General features: G+C 37.6%; 1 long non-coding RNA gene and 2 pseudogenes across 1 annotated transcript; 2 read left to right on the top strand and 1 right to left on the bottom strand.

Annotated features, from left to right (window-relative positions):
• The first annotated feature begins 4,067 nt into the window (after positions 1–4,067).
• LOC107035088 (uncharacterized) lies at positions 4,068–21,280 on the top strand. The gene is made up of 3 exons (XR_012065327.1): positions 4,068–4,386; positions 17,020–17,284; positions 21,047–21,280. It is a non-coding gene; the product is annotated as an uncharacterized lncRNA (long non-coding RNA).
• LOC140690283 (olfactory receptor 4C11-like) lies at positions 7,840–8,735 on the top strand (annotated as a pseudogene).
• On the bottom strand, positions 14,252–15,198 carry LOC102543791 (olfactory receptor 4C15-like; annotated as a pseudogene).
• Positions 21,281–21,999: the final 719 nt, after the last annotated feature.

Below are 21,999 nucleotides of genomic sequence, written 5' to 3'. Positions count from 1 at the left end.
ACCCAGATCAAACATAACATTCTCGGTGAAGCTTGCCCCATGTCCCTGGGGCAGGAGTCACATCTTCCTATATGCTTTGGGCACATATACTAATCATATTAATGAGGATAACAGAAGTAATAATAGTAGTAAAAAGGTCTAAGTTACCATTTATTGAGTGTGTCTTTGGGCCAGGTGTCATGCTAAGGGCTTTGCATGCATTATGTAACGCTCAAAAGAACCCCAGGGGGAGATACTATTATTATCCTCAGTTTACAGATTATATCACTTAGGAGTCAAGTTTGGCTGCACGTAGAAACCTATCCACAGTGGCTTAAGCAAGTGGGGCTTATTTTGCTGAAATAATGATAAATCAGAGTGGACAGGCTGGGGCTGGTATGGTGGCTCCACAGGACCATTCTTAGCATGTAGCTTTTGTTATGATGGACACAAAAGGGCTGCCATTTTTCCAATCTGTGTTCCAGTTGGGAGGAAGGATAAAAGGCAAAAATCAAAGGATGGAGGGCAAAGAGCCTTTTCTTCCTGTGGTTTTGTCTTATTAGTCAGGAAGGGGTGCTAATTCCCTGTTTATATCTCTCTGTCCAGAACTGTGTCATGTGGCTACAAAGGAGTCTGAGAATTCTTTTTTCTTTTTAAAGCTGGGCAGATTTCTGCCCTGAACAAAACTGAGATTCTGCTAGTAAGGACCAAGAGGGGGATGAATACTGGGTTGCTACCTGTGCTTGTCCCATAAATGAAGAAAATTGGGCCTTAGAAATGCTAAGAATCTCTCTTGTCTAAAGTCAGATTTATGGCTGACCTCTGTGTGACACCAGAGTCTGTGTTCTTGACAGATATGAGAGATGACCTCTTTATCATGAAGCATTATAATTGTCTTTTTATTTGTTCATCCCTCCTTCCCTAGTCTGTGAGTTCCTTATTCACTTTTAAAATATTTAATTTACATATTATTTAATTATTTTACTTTGGTGGGGACAAGGGTAATTAGGTTTATTTATTTTTAGAGGAGGCACTGGGGATTGAACCCAGGACCTTGTGCATGCTAACCATGTGCTCTACCACTTGAGCTGTACCCTCCCCTCTCCTTATTTGTCTTGGTATCCCAGACTCTTGCCCTTAGTTTGTTGAATGGATAAATGAATGAATGTTAGGACTTGGTTTCTGCAGCTAAAAATTCTTTCTAGGAAAATATTTTAATATTGTCCTCTTCCACTGTAACGTTTTATAACCACCTGCTTCCAAACAGGTGGTTGCAGATGTATGTGAAAGAAATGATCCTGATTTTTGTGCTGCCCTGGGTGCCTTTGGCCTCTTCTACTATTTACAGGTTTCTATTCTCTCCCTCCCTGAATGCTTAATGCTTGTTTACAGGGCGCGGTCCAATTTCTCTTTGTTCTGCCTGGTCATACAAACGTTCCCATATCACATCACTCTATTTCTTCAGGATACGTGTGCTACTTGAAAAACAATAATTTGAGTCACAAGTAGCCCTGATCCCAAATCTCATTTCTTCCTGCAGCAGTCCAGGAAGGACCCAGCATCATTTAGGTACCAGTATTTTGGCAAGGTAGATTGGGAGGGGAAAATAATTCTTAAGATACCAGTCTAGAAAGTAAACTTGTCAGAAAACCAAACACTGATGCCCCTAGGTTTAAAAAAGAAAAAGCAATTGTTGTTCCACAAGCCATCAGGAAGTATCCCAATTTTTCTTCAAATCCATAATGCTTGGATGAAGCCCCATCTGCTGTGAGGTACCGGCTGATTTAGGTTGGAACCACCTAATTCAGCTCAAGCACAAACTTGCAGGCACTTGGACTTCCAACACAATGGCCCAAATAGCAGTATTAAGAGATGCCTGGGCTTCTCCTTCCAGCCATGGGCCCCTAGCCAGTTGCTTACTGTCACTAAACAAATTAGATGATAAATATTTACCACTTATTAGCAGATACTATATGTTAGGCACTATGCTAAGTGCTTTATATTGTCTTCTTAGTCCTTAGAACAACACTGTGATATTATTGTCATCTTACAAACAAAGAATTTAAGGCGTGGTGAAAATAATCAATTTGCTCACCAAATGGTGACTTGGGGAGCTTTGTCTGCCCATGTTAATCTCTAGCAGCCTCATGAAAGGATTACATAAATTACCTTATGTAATTTAAAAAAAACCCAGTGGTAGTGATAATGACATATTCTTATCATTTATTGAGTGCTTACAATAGGCCAATCTGTTCAAAGTTCTTAATGTGTGATAACTCATTTAAACCCTCACAGTAATTTTTTCAGGAAGGTACTAGTATTAGCCTAGTTTTCAGATGAAGAAATTGAGGCATAGCGAAGCTAAAGTTTTCACAAGGCACCATGACTTGTAAGTAGCAGAGATAAAACTTGACTATTTTTATCAGTGTATAACACAGCCTAGTTAAAACAGTATGCTCACTATGAAAACTCAGCTTCAAGACAAGCCCTCCCTTACAACCAGTCTGCAGACCCTAATCCCTTTTGGTATAGAAATTCTTCAGTCATCACTGTCTAACATCAGTGGGCAGTTGGTGGTAAATCCTAGATTCAAACCTGGGTTGGTCTGACTCCAAAGCAGGGATCTTTATCACTGTACTGTTCCAGCACCAGCCAGGTTAAACCTAAGTTCAAAGGACAAGTTGTAGACCCATCTGGACATGCCCTGAGAATTTAATCTATCCCGCGGTTTCTCAACCTCAGCTACTATTGACATTTTGGGCTGGATAACTGTTATGGAAACTGCCCTGTTCATTGTAGGATGTTGAACAACATTCCTGATCATTCTTGGTCTCTATCCACCAGCAGCACACCCCCACCCGGTGTAACAACCAAAAATATCTCCAGATGTTGACAAATGTCTTGGGGGAGAGGGGAAGGGGCAAAACTTCAAGCCTGGTCTTATTACTGTATTTTATTTCAGTGGTGGATGAGGAAATTGGGCTTATTTATTTTTAGAGAAGGTGCTGAGGGTTGAACTCAGGACCCTGTGCATACTAAGCACATGCTCTACTGCTTGAGCTATAATCCCCCACCTCAAATCTAGTTTCAAACCACTGATCTAAGCTGTCTCCTCATTTTGCAAATGATGGAGCAGGGATCCAAAGAGATGAAGCAACTTGTTTAAGCTAATTAGCAACATCCGTGTCATTCATGCAACATGATTGTATTCCTATAATGTACAGGGCACAGCATGGAACCCAGAGAAAGTAGATGCCCTCTTGGTCCTTACACTCTGGTAGGAGAGAGAAGCTATTGCTCAAAAATCTCTAATTGCACGAAGTTGATAAGCAATAAAGTGTTAGGCAGCAAAGTGCAGAGAAAGAGAATATGATCTGGTGTGCTAAGATCTAGATCTGCCACTTTTTATCTGTGGGACTTAACAAAGGTTCAGGTTCATCATCAATGAAACAGAGATCATGGTATCTACTCTGCTTATATCATCACCTCCAAAAAGGGCCTGAGAACCCATTGTGCAAACTGTAAAGCTCTTAGAGACATTAGTTATTATTAATATGATCGGGAATGTGGTAATAATTATGATTAAAGAAAAGGCTTTCGGAACTGTGGAGAGTCATGCAGTGGTGGCTTCATTCCTGGATCTTCCGACTCGAGATGCTTATTTTTCTGTGGGAGAGGGAGCAGGCAAAGCTCCCCCCACCCTCAGAGCCTCTTCCCTCGTCTGGAACTGAGGCAGCCAGATGGGAGGATTTGGGGCACAACTTTACACAGCGAGTCCTGTCAGAGGGTGTTGCTACGCGGCACTCGGGCCTCTCAAGCTCCGTCCTTTCTAGGCTGTGGCCCTGCCCTTAGGGAAACAGGCTCCGCCCCCTCCGCGCTGGAACTGCAGCCGCGCGCTGCCTCCAGCTCGGTCCCTCGCCTGGGCCGGAGATTCCCGAACTCCCCCGATCTCTTCCCAGCCTCCCTCGGGCGCCCGGTTGGGAGGCGGCGGAGATTGCCGAGGGGTGCTAGCCCCGCCCCCACCTCGGGCTCGGCCGCCGCCGCCCCCTGTCCCCCGCCACCCCGGCCTACCGCGCGGGCTGGAGTCCCAGATCCCGGGCCCTTCCTCCTTCTTTCTCTTTCCCCGCCTTCCCGGTGCTGCCACAGTTGCGGTCGGAGGATCCCGGCCAGTCAGCTCGTTCCGGCCTCGAGCCTCCCCCTCGCCCCAAATAAACACCCCTCCCCACGCCTCGAGATCCCGGACTGCCCCCTTCCTCCCTCGGCCAGGCTTGTGAGGGACTGTGTGAAGGAGCGAGCGCGGGCCGGCGGGCCTGCCACCTTCAGCTTTCTCAAGAGATAGAACTGGATAAACGCAACTGCCCTAAAACCCAGTCTCAAGTAGGGGGCGAGAAAAAAGAAATTGTTCAGGTGGGCTTGAAAACTTACCTTTTTCTTGTAAAAAAAAAAAAAAGATGATATCCAATAGAGAATTCATAGCTTTTGCTCTTTTAATTCTGATTTACTTTGAAGAATCTTGTTCTGTATTTCCCACATGCAAATTGTACTTCAAAAAAGATCCACTCTGCTTCCTGTTGCAGAATCTACGGGGAGAGAAGACACTCCAGATACAGCCAGCTCTTCTACGAGGCCTGAGTTAGAGGCTTCGAAATGGCCTATATACTATTGGCAGAAAACTTCTTACTTCTGCTCTTAGAAATTTCTAGGATAAAAAGGAAATATCCATACTATTCTGTGATAAGAACATCTCTAAATAGCCAGCTCTATTACTCCTAAAACGTTCCCTGGCAAAGCATTTGAATTAAACACTTCCTCCTCCATCAGATATTTATAGGAACTTTATAAAAGGTAATAAATGCCCAGCCATCGGAGGGATAAGTACGCCACCTTTCCCACCCAACCCTGAAGGATTTGCTGCATGAGATAGTGAGCTCAGTTCATCCAGAATCATAGCAAGCCATGGTCTAATTAATCCCAGACAAGACTGTCAACAGGCAGATTCTGCCCACAGAGCTCTTTTCTCCTCCTAGTTCATCCTAATGGCTACCTCCCACTTCAGTTACCAAGGGCTCCACCCTTGCACCCTACTCCAAGGGGAAAAGCACACTTTCAAGGTCCCATTGAGGTATAGACTACTAAAATTTACAAACTTCACTGTCTTTTAAGTCAAATATTTTCTAATGACAGACAAAGCTCTGAGCTCAGGTAAAGGCTCAAACTGACGTGATCTAATTGAATTCTAGCTTCATGATTTATGTTTCTGTAACTTTAAAGCAAGTTTCTTAAGTTCTCCTAGTTTCCTATTCTAGAAAAAGTGTTAGATATAATAATTATTATACATCCTAATGATACTGATAAAATGTATTATAGTATAAATAATTACAGTGAAGCCTACTAACTAAAATTTCTATATTTTGAAGTCAGTAGTCACTAAGAAAGGGAGAAGACAGAAAATGGAAAGAAAAACATTTTAACATTTTTTTATTTTTAAATCCACTCTTAAGGTATAATTTACATACAATAGAATGCACCATTTTAAAACATACAATAGATGACTTTTGACAAAGCTATACACTCATATAAATGCCACCACATGGGAGAAAGTTGCTAATTTTATTCTTGTACTCAAAGGACAAGATTTTGGCTTTTTTGTGTATTCTCTTCATATTTATATTCTATTTTTTTCCCTTCTGTTCTTTATTATTTGGTATCATTATGTGATTCATTCTGAAGGTATGAGTATGGTTTATATACTTCTATAATTATTTATTTATTAATTCAACAAATGTTTATCGACCACTTAAAATATACCTGATGCTATCCTAGGCCCTGGAGATTTAACAGTATTTTTTGAAGACACAAATCCCCGTGTCTTTATAAATTGTGTTCTAGTACCTATACTAGAAAACAGAATGAGTAACTCAACTGTGCACTATGTTAGAGAATGTTAAGTGCTAAGGGTAAAACTTAAGCAGAGATGGAGGAGTAGGAGTCACAGAATGTGAGCGGGTGGGAGCTGCAATTCTGGGAAGTTGGAAAAGTTGTTACTGAGAAGACACATTTCAGTAATAAGCTGAAGTGAGTGAGGAGGTGGCCATGCCTACGTAAGGAGGAGGAACAGCTAAGACACAGAAAGCAGGCTTCCCAAGGCTCTCGGGCAGGAGGACGCCTGATGCCGAGTAGAAAGTCACAGCAACAATGGTGTAAGTGTCACAAACACTTGTGAGAGCTGAACCCTAGCAGAATGAGATGACAAGAGTGGAGATGTGGTGAAGGAAGCCGTTTGGTGGGATTGTTGCCGAACTTTAGCTTCTGTGCCACCGTTGTCAAATTGAAACTCGGAGACAGAGTTTGGATAAAGTAGGCAAAACAGCTTCATTTCCTTGCCAGGCAAAGGAGGTCACAGTAGGCTAGTGCCTTTAAGTCTGTGAGCCTGATTTGGAGAAGGTGGCTGGGGGCTTTATAGTAAAAGGCCAAGGAGCAGTGCGCCTGGTAAGAATCAGGGCAAACCCAGAGCTGCATTTTCTTCTTTGATACAATCATGCTGGTGTCAGGGAAAATCTGGTGACTTAATTTATTTTATTTTTAATTTTACTTGATAATTTGCCCCTGATTTCTGACATCCATTTTGATGATAAATCAGTTCTGGCCTTATTGAATCTGTGTTACATATTTTCTGGACCAAGAGTCAATAGCATAAAGTCACTCCAAGTAACTTATGAAATTTTGATTTGTTATTTATATTTGTTAAATAGGTTATTTCATTATAGATGCTCTTTAACTACATGGAAAAGGCTTTAAAATTAAAAAGGAAAATCAGAAAATATAATAATATTGTAGGATGATTGAAATTATATAGATATGTTTGTGTATAAGCATAGAATAAAGTAAAACAATGAGAACTATTTGTAGGTTGAAATTCTGAAATATGTTTTTAAAATTATGTTTTAGAGAGAAAAATTGGAAGAACACAAACTTCTGGAAGACAGTGGTAGGAAAATCAGATATGAGAGAGGACATGACACAAGTTATAGAAATGCAAGAAGTAGCACAACAGGTTGGATTGATAGGATGTGAAACTTAATACCATGCACCTGTTATAAGTAATGGGTTATTTCAAACATAGAGCAGTTTTCCTCAATATTGCTAGCCTCAGTGATTTACTCAAATAGCTTATGTGCCCTAACTGGCAATGGAGGTAAAATTACAGCCACAATAAACCTAAAGATGGAAAATTTTTTTTTTCTTAAGGCATAATCCAACCAAGATACTGAAGAGGTCAGGAATCATGGGTACAAACTGGTGTCCAAATCAAGAAATGTGTTTGTTTAGGAGAGAATCTCCAAAAGTATCATTTCTAAATTATACAGAGATACTATTTTTCAGTAATTGAGGTGCATATACATTATATGCACATATATATCCTATACAGATGTATATGCTTAATAAAGTATCTATTAGAATCTCAAATTGTCATATGAAGAAAGAGCTTCAAGACATTAAAGTGACCTGATCAAAGATCGTAAAGCCAAGTCATTAGTTCTCAGACCTTTGCAGAGAGAACAGTCACTTGAGGTTTTTTTTGTTTTTTTTTTTTTGCTGAAAAGTGTTTTGGCCCACATAGGAAAACCTTGAATCAATGCCCATGGTTAAAGCATAAATGTCAACATGAAAAAAAAGTTTCCCAAGTTAGTGTAATTCATGAAAAGCTTTGAGAAATAGAGTTATAGTGTTGATGGAATTAGAAATATGAAAGTTGTAATTCAGAGTCCAAATACACTATTATTGCAAGTTACTGTATCCTCAGTTTTCTTTGCAGATGAAACATTTCTCAGCTGTGTCTGCCTTATATTCAGTGTAACTATGGAGATGAATAGCAGTGTGAATGAGTTCATTCTATATGAGTTAACATGAGATGTTTTAAGGGAGAAAGTAGTATTTGTGATCTTGCTTCTAAACCTCACAACTCTGTTGGCAAACTTCCTTATTGTGATGACCATAAGACATAGCCAGACACTTGGGAGCCCCATGTACTTCCTCCTTTTCTATTTATCCTTTGCTGATTCTTGTTTGTCAACAACCACTGCTCCTAGATTGATTGTAGATTCTATACCTGAAAAGAAATTCATCTCCTACAATGAGCGTATGACTCAGATCTTTGCAAGTCACATCTTTGGGTGCATGGAGATCTTGGTGCTCACCCTTATGTCCTTTGATCGCTATGTGGACATTTTAAGCCCCTGAGATACACAACCATCATGATCCAGTGTGTCTGTTGTGCATTGGGTGGGGTCTTATGTCCATTCTTCAACACAGATCCTCTTGGCTCTGAAATTACCCTTCTGTGGGCCCAATGTTATCAATCACTATTTCTGTGATATGCAGCCTTTGTTGAAACTTGCCTGCATGGATACTTACGTCATCAGTCTACTCATTGTGTTTAACAGTGGGGCAATATGCATGGTGAGTTTCACAATGCTGCTTATCTCCTATGTTTTCATCTTACATTCTCTGAGTAATCAGAGTGCAGAAGGAAGAAGGAAAGCCCTCTCCACCTGCACCTCCCACATTATTGTTACCATTCTATTCTTTGAACCATGTATATTATCGTACACTCAACCTCTATCTGTATTTCCAGTGGACAAGATGGTGGCTGTGATTACACTATTGGGGCACCCTAACTCAACCCTCTGATTTATACTCTGAGGAAAGCAGAAGTCAAAACTGCCATGAGGAAGTTATGGTGCAACAAACTCTGACTTGAGGTGGCAAAGAGCAGAAGATGCCAATTGCTGTCACAGTTTAAATAAAATTGGATTGATAGAAAAGACAAAATGTTCTCATTCCAATGTGGACAATGTAATCCTCCTCCAGTGGGACCTTTGGGGGAGTAGGCAGATGAGCACAGAGCAAAGATCTATATTATTTTAAGCCAATGTCTCATAGAGTGACAGACCTTTAAGTACAATCATATTTGTGAAAACACAAGCCTTTCCTATGTATCTGCTGTTTGCGTTGATAGCTCTACTTTTTAGAAGCTTGTGAGCCAGATCCTGTTGTTTCCGTAGTTTGCTTTCTTGATTTTTATATTAATTTGCTTTGGATTTTTCTTTTTCATATTTCTTATTCAAGTTTGATAATTGAAGGGGAAGAGCATGAATTGCTTCAGGTAAAATAGATACCCTCTCCATAAAAACCACACTTTCAATAAATCAAAATGTTGCAAAAGGTAGTTTTATTGGCAGGTAGTGAACAACCATAAAATCCAGGTCATGTAATTTAATTTTGTTTCATTTTAAGTAAGCAAAGAGAAGATTTGAAAGAAAAAAAAAGGAGAGAGAAGATTTGGGGACATAAAGACAGGAAAGCAGCAGTTGACAAGATATATGCATTAGATCAGGTCACCGCCTCAGAATTTTATTATTGAATTCATTGTTTCCAAACCCTCCCGGACCATCCTACCTCTTTGATTAAGGGGTACATCATAGTAGAGGGAGCTATTTTCCCTTTATTAATCCTTAAGTTATACTTTCACTTGTTAAAATTTTAAACAGTTCAAATATATTTGATGCCAAAAGTCTTCCATTTTTTTCCTCTGGATAAATAAGCATTTGCCTCTATCTCTTATGCTCCTATATTACTATGTGGCTTTTCATATATATATATATTTTTTTTTTTCATATGTATACACACACACACACACACACACAATTAATTGAATAAGGCAATCCTGGATTATATGTTATTCCTGATCTGTAATCTGATCATTTAAACAAGTTTTCACTTGTGTTATTTCATTTGACCTGCACATTTTATTTTTTTGCAAGGTAAATGTGGTAATTTGCTGTGTCCTTTTCTAGATACAAAGTTTGATTTGTGCTACAGGAGTTTTATCTAAGACAGGTGAGAACTAGAAAGGGATGTGACTAGATAGCCTCCCTCTGTAGCATTCATGCTACATGTCATATAAAATATTAAATACAAAGATGCATCTTAGAAAAGAGAAATTCTGAGCCATCAAAAAAGGATGATAATTGATACCTTAAACTTCTGTCCTGACTTCAAAATCAAGTTCTTTAAACTGCATGTTGAGGCTAATATCAAAGCAGAAAATAAATGCCTAAATAAATCATACTGAAGAGGAACAAAGGAACAAAGACTAAATAAAGTCAGAACAAGAGAGAGGAGAGTGAGAGTGAGCATACATGAGGGAAAGAAGAGTCAGGGGGTAGGATACAGAAAGACATAGTAAAGGGAGGTGAGCAAAAAATGTTAGAGAGGGTAGTTTGACCCAAGATTTCATCACAAAGTTCAGCTTCTTTCCCCCTGACCCACGTCACACCATCACTTTCCCCCAAAGCAAAGAGGGAATGTGGTCATAAGTAAAAAGTTGTCAAGGGTCCTGAAAACCCAAGTGTGTAGAAAGTGCAGTATTATCATGGACTTTTGTCCCAGAAACATCACCACTGACCTAAAACTTCATATGAGAGGATTCCGGAGATAGAAACTTCTACCAAGCTGGCCTCAATGCCATGGTGCAGTCATTGCCTCGTTTGTGAGCAGAGATGCATTTGAGAGACGGTGTACTTTTACACGGAGGTCAGGGGGGCTTAGGAACGCTGGGCCATCACAACCCTTCACTGGTGACAATACCGCCCAGGAGCTCCTCTGCTTGTTAGAAGACACACTGAGTAAAGATTCTAAGACAGAAATTTTCAGAAGGCAATTGGAAGAATTTCAGACAGATTGAAATACTTGCTTCTTTTCTTAGGACCAAATAGATGACTTCCAATCAAGTATATTTTTCATATCTTCAACTTTAATTTACTTACAAGGTGAATTATATGAAGTCTGAATAAAATACACAAACTATACTTCATTAAGATTTATCAGTGCCTTCTACCACAAGAGGTTATGGGACGTAAGGAGATTTGGGGAAAGGAACTCTTCATGTGGCCATACTTCTCAGGTTTCTCCCCAGAAGCCCTGGATTAGAGAACAACAGTGTCTGTATTGGAGTAGAGAGGAGGGTCATGTAAAATGGAGTAAATTTCTTAATTTGGTTCTTGCATACTTTATGGAGAAAACTATTTCTGTGTTCTGAGAAATGTCTATGAAGCCTTGTCTCTTCTCACAATACCTTTTTTTGAAAATCATGAGTTTAAGTGTTTTCTTTTTACTACATTGGGCATTAATTATAACTCCCACAAAAGTTTACATTTCCTAAGGCAGGGTTTCAGCCTCAGGAGCTCCAAGTAAACTATTTCTCCCAGCCCAGTTCCAAAGGATATTCCATGAGCTACCTAGCTCACACAGTCCAGGGACAAAAGCAAACTTTGGGGCAATTAGTTAAACTTCAACCCATATGACTTGATATGAGGAAAATGCTCCCTTCTCTATAGGATTTCCTTAAGCCCATCTCTTCTAGAGGCATGGAAGCCTTTGGAGCCAGTTAAAGACTCAGATAAATGAAGCATGTGGTAGACTTGAATCCTGGCCTCACCACTGCTATGTGAATTTAAGCCAGTTTCTCAACCTCTTGAATTTCCTATTTTCTTTTTGTAAGAAACATCTAGTAATAATATTTATTTTACATTATTAATGTTCAGTTCTTACATTTCTAATCTTACCTATGTTTTTAAATCAATGTAGAGAGTAAGATAAGGAGGAAGGAAAATGAATGGGATTCTTGAATACTTGTCTTATGTATTTTTTCTTTTTTTAAAGAACATTTTATTTTATTTTATTTTATTTTATTGTTTTCCCTTAATTCAGAGGATTGAACCCAGGACCTCAAGCACACCAAGCACATGCTTTATCACTGGGTTATGCTCTGCCCCACTGACCGACCCCTGCTTTTTCTTTTTCTTTTTTAAAATATATGTCCTTCCACTTGCAGGAAAGAGAATTAGATCTTTGCTTTTGGATGGTTACAAGCTATTCAAGGTGAGATAGATTACATTACAAAAGTGCTTTCTCACATGGGAGACCATGTTACAACCCAGCACTCTGGTCTAAGAACTGCCTGTAAGGTATGACATGGCCTTCAGTGACGGTGAAGTGAGAGGTCCAGGGTATGTTTAGGTGGAAGGGGAGAGGAGGGGACAGGAATTGAGGTTGGAGTATGCCATGGATGGATTACACCATGCTTTGCACTTTTGCTGCAGGGCTAGTTGCAACTAGCAAGCCCAAGTGTCTCAGAGAAACATTGTAGAGAAAGTAACATTCCAATGCCTGGCCTTTTTTTGTTGCAAATGGACTGGAAGAATCTGAAGAAGGGTTTTAGGTGTGTCACTTAAAAGTATTTGAGCCTCAGCTTCCCCATCAATTGAATGGGAATATGAAGACTTACTTTTAAAAACTTTCTATAAATACTAAAATGTGTAACATATGAAAAGAAAGAATGCCTGGCTCAAAGAAAGTACAGGAAAAATATTTATGTATTTTTATCAATTCTCCTTAAATATTACAAATAGAGAAAGTGAAATAAATCACCCATGTCACATAGTTAATCAGTAACAGAACTGAGCCTGGAATCCAAATATTTTAACAAGTCTTATGAATCTAAATCTTATTAATTTTAATATGACATACACAGTGATTTTATAAAATTTCCCAGCTGGATACATAAGAACAGCCATGGAGAGGGCTCCTGCATTACACTCCCCAGGCCCAGAGCCCTGAATGAACACCGCCTTTGAGGGAATGGCTAAGCTGTTCAGTTCTGGTGGCAGAAGATTTTCCAAAGGGCAGTTTCAAAGGAGAGCATTGAGCTGGACAAAGGCAGGAAGGTGAGTCAGTGATCTCTGGAAGTTCTTTCAATCTGAGTGAATTGACTCTGAGTGCATTAAAGTTCATTGCAGACTGAATGATTAGATTACACAACTGGAATCCGGGTTCTGTTATATCAAGACCAGAATTTTACTGAATGCAGTTGGCAATGGTTATTCCATCACAGAAACTGTGAAAATAGGGATAAATGACAACTGAGGTTTCTACTATCTTGAGTTTGTCCACCCCTGCCTCACATGTAGTCTTGGGATAAATTAGGGCCCTAATTTAAACTCTGTTCAATGAAAGTTGTAGCTTCCTAAAGTAAGGTTTCCAATGAATAATACAGACCTTTTGGCCAGATTAAACCCACTCTAACATCCAAATTTGAGGTAGTAGACAGTGTTATTGAAATAAGAAATATCTTCAGGATAAAAGTCAAATCACTAAAAGCAAAATTTAATTTTGTAGGAGATAAAATTGAGAATAAAAATGAGAAAAATAGTGGATAGACAAAAAAAGTCTTTATTTTCTATTAGAATTTTTAGACATTAGATTTAGATCTGGGGAAATTAACTAGAATACAGAATTATTTTGATTACTCTGGTCTGTGTTATATCATAGCAAGAATTATAGTTTCATCAATATCAAAATGCTAATACAAGCAATAACTATCTCACTTGGCCAAATTGAAATATTAGTGTATTAATGTTAAAGATAAGTTTAAATTTGAATATGGAAAGATATCTCACTTATTCATTTATTCAACAGATATTTATTGAGCCCCTACATCAGGCTGTTCTAGACACTAATTTTACATCAATCAACAAATAAAAAAAAATTCCTTGCTTCATAGCTTACATTATATGAGAGAAGGCAGACAAAAGTAATAATAGTAAGTAAACAAAATATATGGTATATTAGAAAGTGATGAGGTCTCTCAAAAAATACGAGTAGTTAGGGAGGGGGTTCATGAAATCCAAGGTGCAAGTTGCTATTTTTAAACACTTGAAATAGAGATGTGATACAAGAACACCTACAGTTGAGGTTCTGTGAATGCTCTAATCCCTTCTATTCCTGAGTCAAGATTTTTTTCATCAGTCACTGAAATCTGCATCCTAAATATACAGGATTTTTCATGTGAAATAGTTTGAGTAAGTTTCCATTTCTAATCTCTAAGATAGTTTTGTCTTCCCTCCACAAAGGTTTTCGAAAACATCTAATGAGTGGCAAGAAGTCTGGGAGATAATGTCTCATTTCATTCTTTTTTGACATTTAAATTACAAGTAAGCATAGAATTCAACTCTTTTCAATTTACATTTGAGGATGCTGAGCTGCCAAATCAGAGTTCATAAGTAATTTAAGGGGAAAAACATTATTTCCTGACCCTTATGTTAATGCTTTTTACACTACATTGCTTTACCACTTGCCAAACAAGACTCACCCACATAGAGTGTTTGTCTAATAAGAAAATTTGAATTTTTAATCTTAACTTTAAATTTTTTCAAAGATCAATGTTTTATTTTTCATTAGCCACTATTATTCTGTTCCACACTTTCCTCATGGCATCTTTCACTTCCTTATTCCTGAAAGTGTAAATCAAAGAATTGAGCAAGGGAGTTAGGATGGTGCAAAATATGGCTACCATTTTGTCAAAGGAGAACGCAGATGGAGGTCGTGCATACACAAATATGCATGGGACAAAGAACAAAACTACAACAGCAATGTGAGATCCGCAGGTAGAGAGAGCACTCTGCTGCCCTTCAGTACTACAGGTTCTCAGAGAGAACAAGATGACCCTATAGGAGATGAGCAACAAGAAGATAAGGATGCAGATGAACCCACTGTTGGCAACCACCAAAAGGCCAAAGATGTGAGTGTCAGTGCAGGCAAGCTCCAGTAATGGGTATAAGTCACACATGAAGTGATCGATGACATTGGGGGCACAGAAGGGCAGCTGGAAAGTGAAGAGAATTTGTATTGTGGAATGAATGCAGGAAGCCCCCTGTCCAGGCTGCCCCTGTCAGAATGCTGCAGAGCCTCTGGCTCATGATAGAAGAGTAGTGCAGGGGTTTGCAGATGGCCACATAGCGGTCATAGGCCATGGCCGTGAGGACAGTCACCTCTGCTCCAGCAAAGAAGTGCTCAGCAAAGAGCTGGATCATACAGCCTTCAAAGGAGATGGTTTTCCTCTCAGAGAGAGAGTCCACGATCATCTTTGGGGCAATGGCGGAGGAGAAGCATGCATCCACGACGGACAGAAAAGCCAAGAAGAAGTACATGGTGGAGCCCAGGAGTGCTGGGCTGCTGCTGATGGTCACCACCATTAGCAAGTTGCCCCGACAGTTGTGATGTAGCCAAACAAAAACACAACAAATATTATTTTCTGAATATTTGGACTTTGTGAAAGCCCCACGAGTACAAACTCGTTACAAAGCTTTGGTTTTGCATGATTTCCAAGAAAAGGGTGAAAGCTACTACAGTGAGCATGTAGAAACTACAATTATGAGAAAGAAAAATCTATCTTATACCAGTTTATGGAATTATCATTGTCAATGAGTTTGTTCATCCATATGAAAAATTATCTAATGTACTTGTGCTTCTCTTGTCATTGACAACAACAACAACAAAAGGAAGTTTTAAGGCAGCAGTGGGATGTCAGGAAGGATAGGGATAAATTATTAAATACTTTAAGATCATCAGAGCTTCAGAATAGGGGAAAGATGGTGATCCAGTGCGGTAGGGATGAGAAATATATATTTTTTTTATCTCAGCTGTTAACTCTGATCACGTAGTAGTGGTTTCCTGAAGTGAACTGGGAGAAGGATTCTGTAGTCACATCCAAGTTTTCTGGAAAGGAGGAAGGCAGTTTATTAATCACAACTGCCAGGTGCTTGGAACAGGAGCGGGGATGACCTGCATGCCATCCCTGACCAGGAATCATCCTTATCTGCAAATAGAAGAAGAAATAACACCCAGTTTAAGAAGTGCTCGGAAATAATGGCTATTCCCCCAATTATTTCTTTAAAAGTCTGAAGTGAATTGAGCCTTTAAGATTAATTAATCAATTCTTTATAAAAGAGAAAGATCAATGGGAAGTCACTCTGCTGTAGACTAACATATAACAAGGATGCATGTGTTGAGTTGGTTTTTTTCCACTCATTGAAAACAAAAACAGAAGTTGACAAAAAATAATAACACCTACTAAAGAGTATTGTTATTATAACTAAGTTTAATAATGCAAGGAAGCATTTGTTCAGGGTCTAGTGTGTAAGAAACAGTCCATGTTAGGTCTTATTACCCCATTTTACTGGTAGAAAATATATGCCATTTTAAAGAGATAAAAATCAAAGAAATAATAGGTGCTGGGTCTCAAATGTTAACCCAGACCCCTGGCTCCAACGTCTAAGTCCTTTCCACTGGATCTACAGGGAAAGAAGCACTTTTCTAGCAAGAGCTTCAGTGCAGAGGTGGCCTTTGTAGGGTTGCTATCCACTTGAGAGGTTAAAACCTTCTGATTCCTTTGTTCATGTTTGAATGATGCCTCTTCTTGAAGGACACTGAGCAAATGATGTAGAATCAGAAGGTAATGGCCCAATTACTTACAGACACAAACTAGCAACAACCACATAGGTAAGGAATATAAATAATATGGTGAATATAGTCGGAGCCTTGAGGCTTCAACTATTTGCTAATTATTTATACTATATGTCCCAGTCTGATCAAGTACAGCTTGGCAAAATAAACATGTTTCTTAAATTTATATGACTATTGTAATGTAGGGAGGTTCGTATATAACCTTTATGTTCATCTCACAGGATTATAATGAGGGTCAAATTGAAAAATGTGAAACTGTTGCTTTTGATAAAATGTCCTTACCAGTTTTAGTCACTTTTCTCTCACTTAAAAATCCTGACACCTTACCCACAGACAGTTTTCCCTTGAGTTATCAAGGTTTTGACATAACCTATCCAGGATACTCCAAATTTTGATGTCATTTTTCATAGCAAGACACATCTGTGAATAATGATTGTGTCCTTACTTGTACATGTAAGAGACATTCACCAGTCAAATGACATGTGTGTGTGTACAAATAGGCAAGTAAAAGAATAATGAGGCTTTCTGTAAAAATCAAAAGATAAGTTTTTTTTAATGAATGACAGCTAACAAAAATAATTGAAAATTTTAATAAAACTAACAAATATAGAAGTGTGTATAGTAGTATCTGTCCATTTGTTTACTTTGAAATAACCATCTTCATTATGTTTCCAGGGCACCAGACATTCCTAAACAGTGCTTGCATTACGAACTCCATATCCAGCTACAGACTGCCATCAAGAAAACAAGATTATAAAACAAACCTATAAGATCATTGGATCAGTCAATGCCCATTTACCAAAAAGTAAAGAATGTCAATGTATGTTACAACAGTTATCAGCTTATCCTCAGATCAAGAGAGATGATGGAATGAAATGATTAAGAACACCAGCTCCAGGTGCACAGAGACCTCGGTACAAATCCAGGCTCTTCTACTAAGGTATATTATGTAATGAGAAAAGTTACTTAAAATTCTCAAGGACTCAGATTCTATTCTGGAACTGGGTATAATAATAGTGCTTCCTGAGAGGGTCCTTGGGAAAATCAGATAAGGCTGTGCTCATAAAACCATTTATGCATTTAGATGCACTGGAGGAAATTATGATAAATGGTAAGAACAAGCCCCCAAAGCAATTGACACAGAGCAGAAATAAGAATGTTTTTATTCCTAATTTCTGCTTTACCATGACCAAGGCTGAAAAATACCTTTATTCATTTTTTACTTATTCACAAATATAAAATATTTTCTTGGTCACAGTGCAGAAATTGTATGGTTTAAATCTGTAATACTTTTAAATATCTTTAATTATCTCTGAAATAAATGATTGTGGCCTTCAGACCCCGTGAGTCCACCATTTTTTCAGGCAGCTTCATTTTACAAATAAAATCAAATAGAATGAAGGGTGGAAAGGAAGACCAAGGTTCTATATTAATCTAACAATTAAATAATTCTTAGGCTCTCTACTTCCTTACTTGGGGAGTTTCTCCGAGAAACACTATTTTAGAATCAAAATGCTCATTAAATATAAACAAATCAAGCCTTTCTTTTTTTCAGATAAAATAAATTTCTAACATTATTGTTAAAGCTTTGACAATGGAGAGTATGGTGTCCTCAGAGTTTATGATCACAAGGTTTTTGATTTGAAATAGTTTAAAAAATAATTACCCTAAATGCATTTTGTTGTCCTGGATTGAATCCTAGAACAGAAAAGGGACAATAGTGGAAAAATTAGTGAAATGTGAATAAAATCTGGTGTTTCATTAAGAGTAATATATCAACATTCATGTCATAGTTTTGATAAATATACTCCTGGTAATGTTAGGTGATAATTATGAAGGAAAAATAACTGAGGAGGAGAAACCAGAACCCTCTATAAGATCTTGCAACTTTTCTATTAAACTAAAATTACTCCAAAGTAAAAAGCTAATTTAAAATAATGTCATAATTGTTCAATTCCTGATATCAAAAATGTAGTGATCACAGCTTCATAGCCATGTGTCACTGAAGAAGCCACAAAGCCTCTGAGTCCTCTCTCATAAAATAAGAATAGGTAAGTAACACTTGTTCAAACTGCTGGCCCATGAGAGTCAAACAAGACAGTTATTATTAACATGCTCTATAATGTACAATTCAAGTGGAAGATGTGAAATATTGATATACACATGATTTTACAATAATGCTTATACACACAAAGTGAGCTGAAGAATTGACTCTATCATATGAAAAAAGTATGTTTCTAAATCATATTTTTAATTATATCAAATCTAAATTGTAATGAAACTGCTTCATTTATTTAATCTTATTTGGAAATGTTTTCACAGTCATTTTCAGAATCATAAACATGTTTATATTCCTTATACTAGTAACCTTGACCCTAAAAATTGTTCTAAAAGTGAAATGAGGTGATGTAAGTTTTTTTAGTGAAAGATGGTGTCATTTATAAAAGTAAAAATTCAGAAATATCTAAAACATTGAATGATAAGATGTTTATGGAAATCAGTCTACTACAAACTAGTAGCAAAATATGCTATGAGTAAAACACTAATAATAAAAGGACAAAGATGGTGAGACATTTTTACAATATATCAAATGAGAAAAACAACAAAAAAATTGTAATAACCCTGCTCAGACATTTTAATATAATTTTAAAATCAAGAAGGAAACATATAAAAACGGTAGGGAACTTTTTTTTATTTTCAATAGGTATTTTGGTATAATTATAAAAAATTTAACATTAAAAATCAAGTTTAAAACCGACACCACCATATTTTTCATGATCTGAATATTTACTCAGAAAAAGATGAGGTTTGAGGGTAATTTTCTTATCCACCCAAGGCAATTAATTTGCATAGGTGGAACCAACATGCTAACGTAACATAGAATCTAAAAGGGTTTACCTTCTGTAAACCATCCACAGGTAGCTGAGCCATGGGCCCAGCTCCTCCCATCCTCTGTACTCACTCTGATACCAGTTTTCACTTCATATACTTCTACATGAAACAGCTTGTTCTGTTTATACCTCTCATTGAAGATCCCATGGTCTTTCCTATCTTGATAGTCATATTCTTTAAATGCTGGAGCTGCACAGGAAATTGCTCAGGTCCCCTCAAACCAGAAACTGTGGGCTCTGGGCCATGTCTTAGATCTGTGACCCTGGAAATTTTTCCTTCTGACTCTTACCACTACTCACTGTTTCCTTCCCATTTGTTTCAGCAACAACCCTATTGCAGCATCGATCATTCTGAAAATGATAGAGAAATTCCTCTTTCAACTTTGAAGTTGATATATTATGTAATATACATAGTAATTGTACTATTACATAGTGCTATGTAGTATGTTACATAGTAATTATACAGTATTATATGGTAAATATAATATTCAAAATTGTATGAGAAACTAGTAGTACAGTTGTCATTGTAAGCAGTGTCTTCTTATTATATTTTAACTTTAAATGAATAGATTTAAAGCTCCATTCTAATTACTCTCTGTGATAAGTTCCTTAAATCCTCTGAATTTTTGATCCAGGATTATTATTTACTTCATGAAAGATTTATTCTGTCTAGCTAAGCACATTCCTTTACTTCATAGTCTGAGAAATATGTTCTCTTCAGATTTCAGACCCTTTCTTTCCCCTCAATATTGCTCTGCTGATTTATCTAAATGTTTCAACTTTTATTCTCCTACTATTTCTAGAATTTGGAAAAAAGTAATCTTTCTAGCTTTCCACCTGCATTCTTCCTGATGGATGCCTGAGCCTTCTTTCCATCTGTTGTCTTAGTGACTTAGCTCATTTTACAAAAGAGACAAGGCCATGACAACTAGCACTAAAGCAGTTCAGAACTTCACCCATTTAAATATCTCAAACGATTCTGAAGGAGAATTCAAATGCTATTTATGACATCAAGTGCACGTAGGGAAAATTAAATGGGCAAATTTAAAATCAGAAGACTACACTCTGGGACTTGAGTAAGACACTCTTTCTTACCTTTCATGTCCTTCCCTGGGCTATTTTTAGCATTTATTTTTGGAATATTAAGTGCTATATTGCATATCAATAAGTCTCTAAATGTTAAATAGAACTTGAATTACATTGCTTCTACATTGATATTATTTATATAGCCTGAAAAAGTCCACTTTTTAACCTAAAACACCAAGATAAAGGACAGTGTTAGAGGATGAATGATAAATGAGAATATATAAAGTAACAAAAAAAAGCTAATGACTACCTATGACAAAATGATTCATTTGCTTCATTTCATAGTTATCTGGGTTTAATTTGAAGATGAAAAACTGAAGATAGGTCTAATTTTTAGACTTGAAAAGGTACTCCTAGCCCTCCAAAAAATGTTTGCATTCAAATAGCTGCTAATTATTGAGCACTTAAATTGCATCCAGTGTTGTCCAATTAACTCCACATGCATTATCTTGTTTCCAAATCCTTTGGCCTTGTTAACATATAATCTCAATTAAAAATGAACATTCTGAGGGAAACAAATTTGTATAACTGGCCCATGTGTACACAGTTACATGATAGACCCTAGCTTGCCTTAAACCTGGAAGCCTGCATCACGATACCCGTACTTTCAAGTACTACATCCCAATTTAAAGTCCTCTCTGAATATGCAAAAATGTGAATTATAAATCTCACCATGTTTCTGTTCCTCAAGAATTCTGATAATGACACTCTCTTATTCTCTATAGGAAAGTCCATCCGCTAGCTGGCCAAACATGAAGTATGGGTCCAAGTCTTACTTCTACAACTAAGAGCGGGAGGAAGGGCAACGCTGGCAGATGAGGTCAAGAATTTTCCCTGCTGCTTCTCAAGCACTGTCTTCAACATGGTCTCCAGGAAAAAATAAATAAAGAAGCAAAGTTTCCTCCTTGACTTCTAACTGGAATTTAAAGAAATTCCCCAAGAGATCATAAACCTGCAGAATTGCCTCTCAGTTCCCTCAGGGCTTGGAAATTTCCCATCATTACATTTTTCCAAGATGCAGTCTGTGGTTTGATGTGTTCAAGTGCTTGTAAACTTTTTATGCTCCCAATCAATTAGGGATTTTTTCTTTTTTCTTTTTTTACTTCTCCTGGTCTTCTATTTGAAGATTCTTTCATTTACCGTCATATTCAGAAACAGAAAACTGTAAACTGGGCCTGAATATAGTGCCTTAGCAGAATTGGGGTGAAATGCCTGTGTACATATTAAGTGAAAAAGATGAGTTCTGGGATGAGGCACAGCATCAGTCCACAAAGACATGTTCTGTTTGAGGATGAGAGCAGCAGTCTGTGCTTATTAAAGAATAACAATTAAATACATTTTTGCACATAAAAAATGAAAGGAATTGACATATAAAATAAAGGATAGAAAAGAGACATAATGAACACTAAATAGGCCAAAGAAATCAGCAAAAATTGATCACCACCTTCAGGACAGGTAGACAGTGGGATCCAAAATGGTTCCCATCATTATCACAAGCATAATTTGGACATGCTCACTCCCATTTGCTACTTCAAAATCTAGATGTGGGATAAGGAAGAGAAAAAATAATTACTGAAGTAGTTAAGATAAACATTTAAAAAATTGAACCTGAGGACGTAGAAATGGAGAGGAGAAGAAAGAACTAAAAGGTATTTAAGAGGCATAGATAGCAGTTTGG

This window comes from Vicugna pacos, chromosome 29, assembly GCF_048564905.1.
Source record: "Vicugna pacos chromosome 29, VicPac4, whole genome shotgun sequence".
NCBI classification, from domain to species: domain Eukaryota; kingdom Metazoa; phylum Chordata; class Mammalia; order Artiodactyla; family Camelidae; genus Vicugna; species Vicugna pacos.
This window is presented reverse-complemented; position numbering and strand designations above follow the sequence as displayed.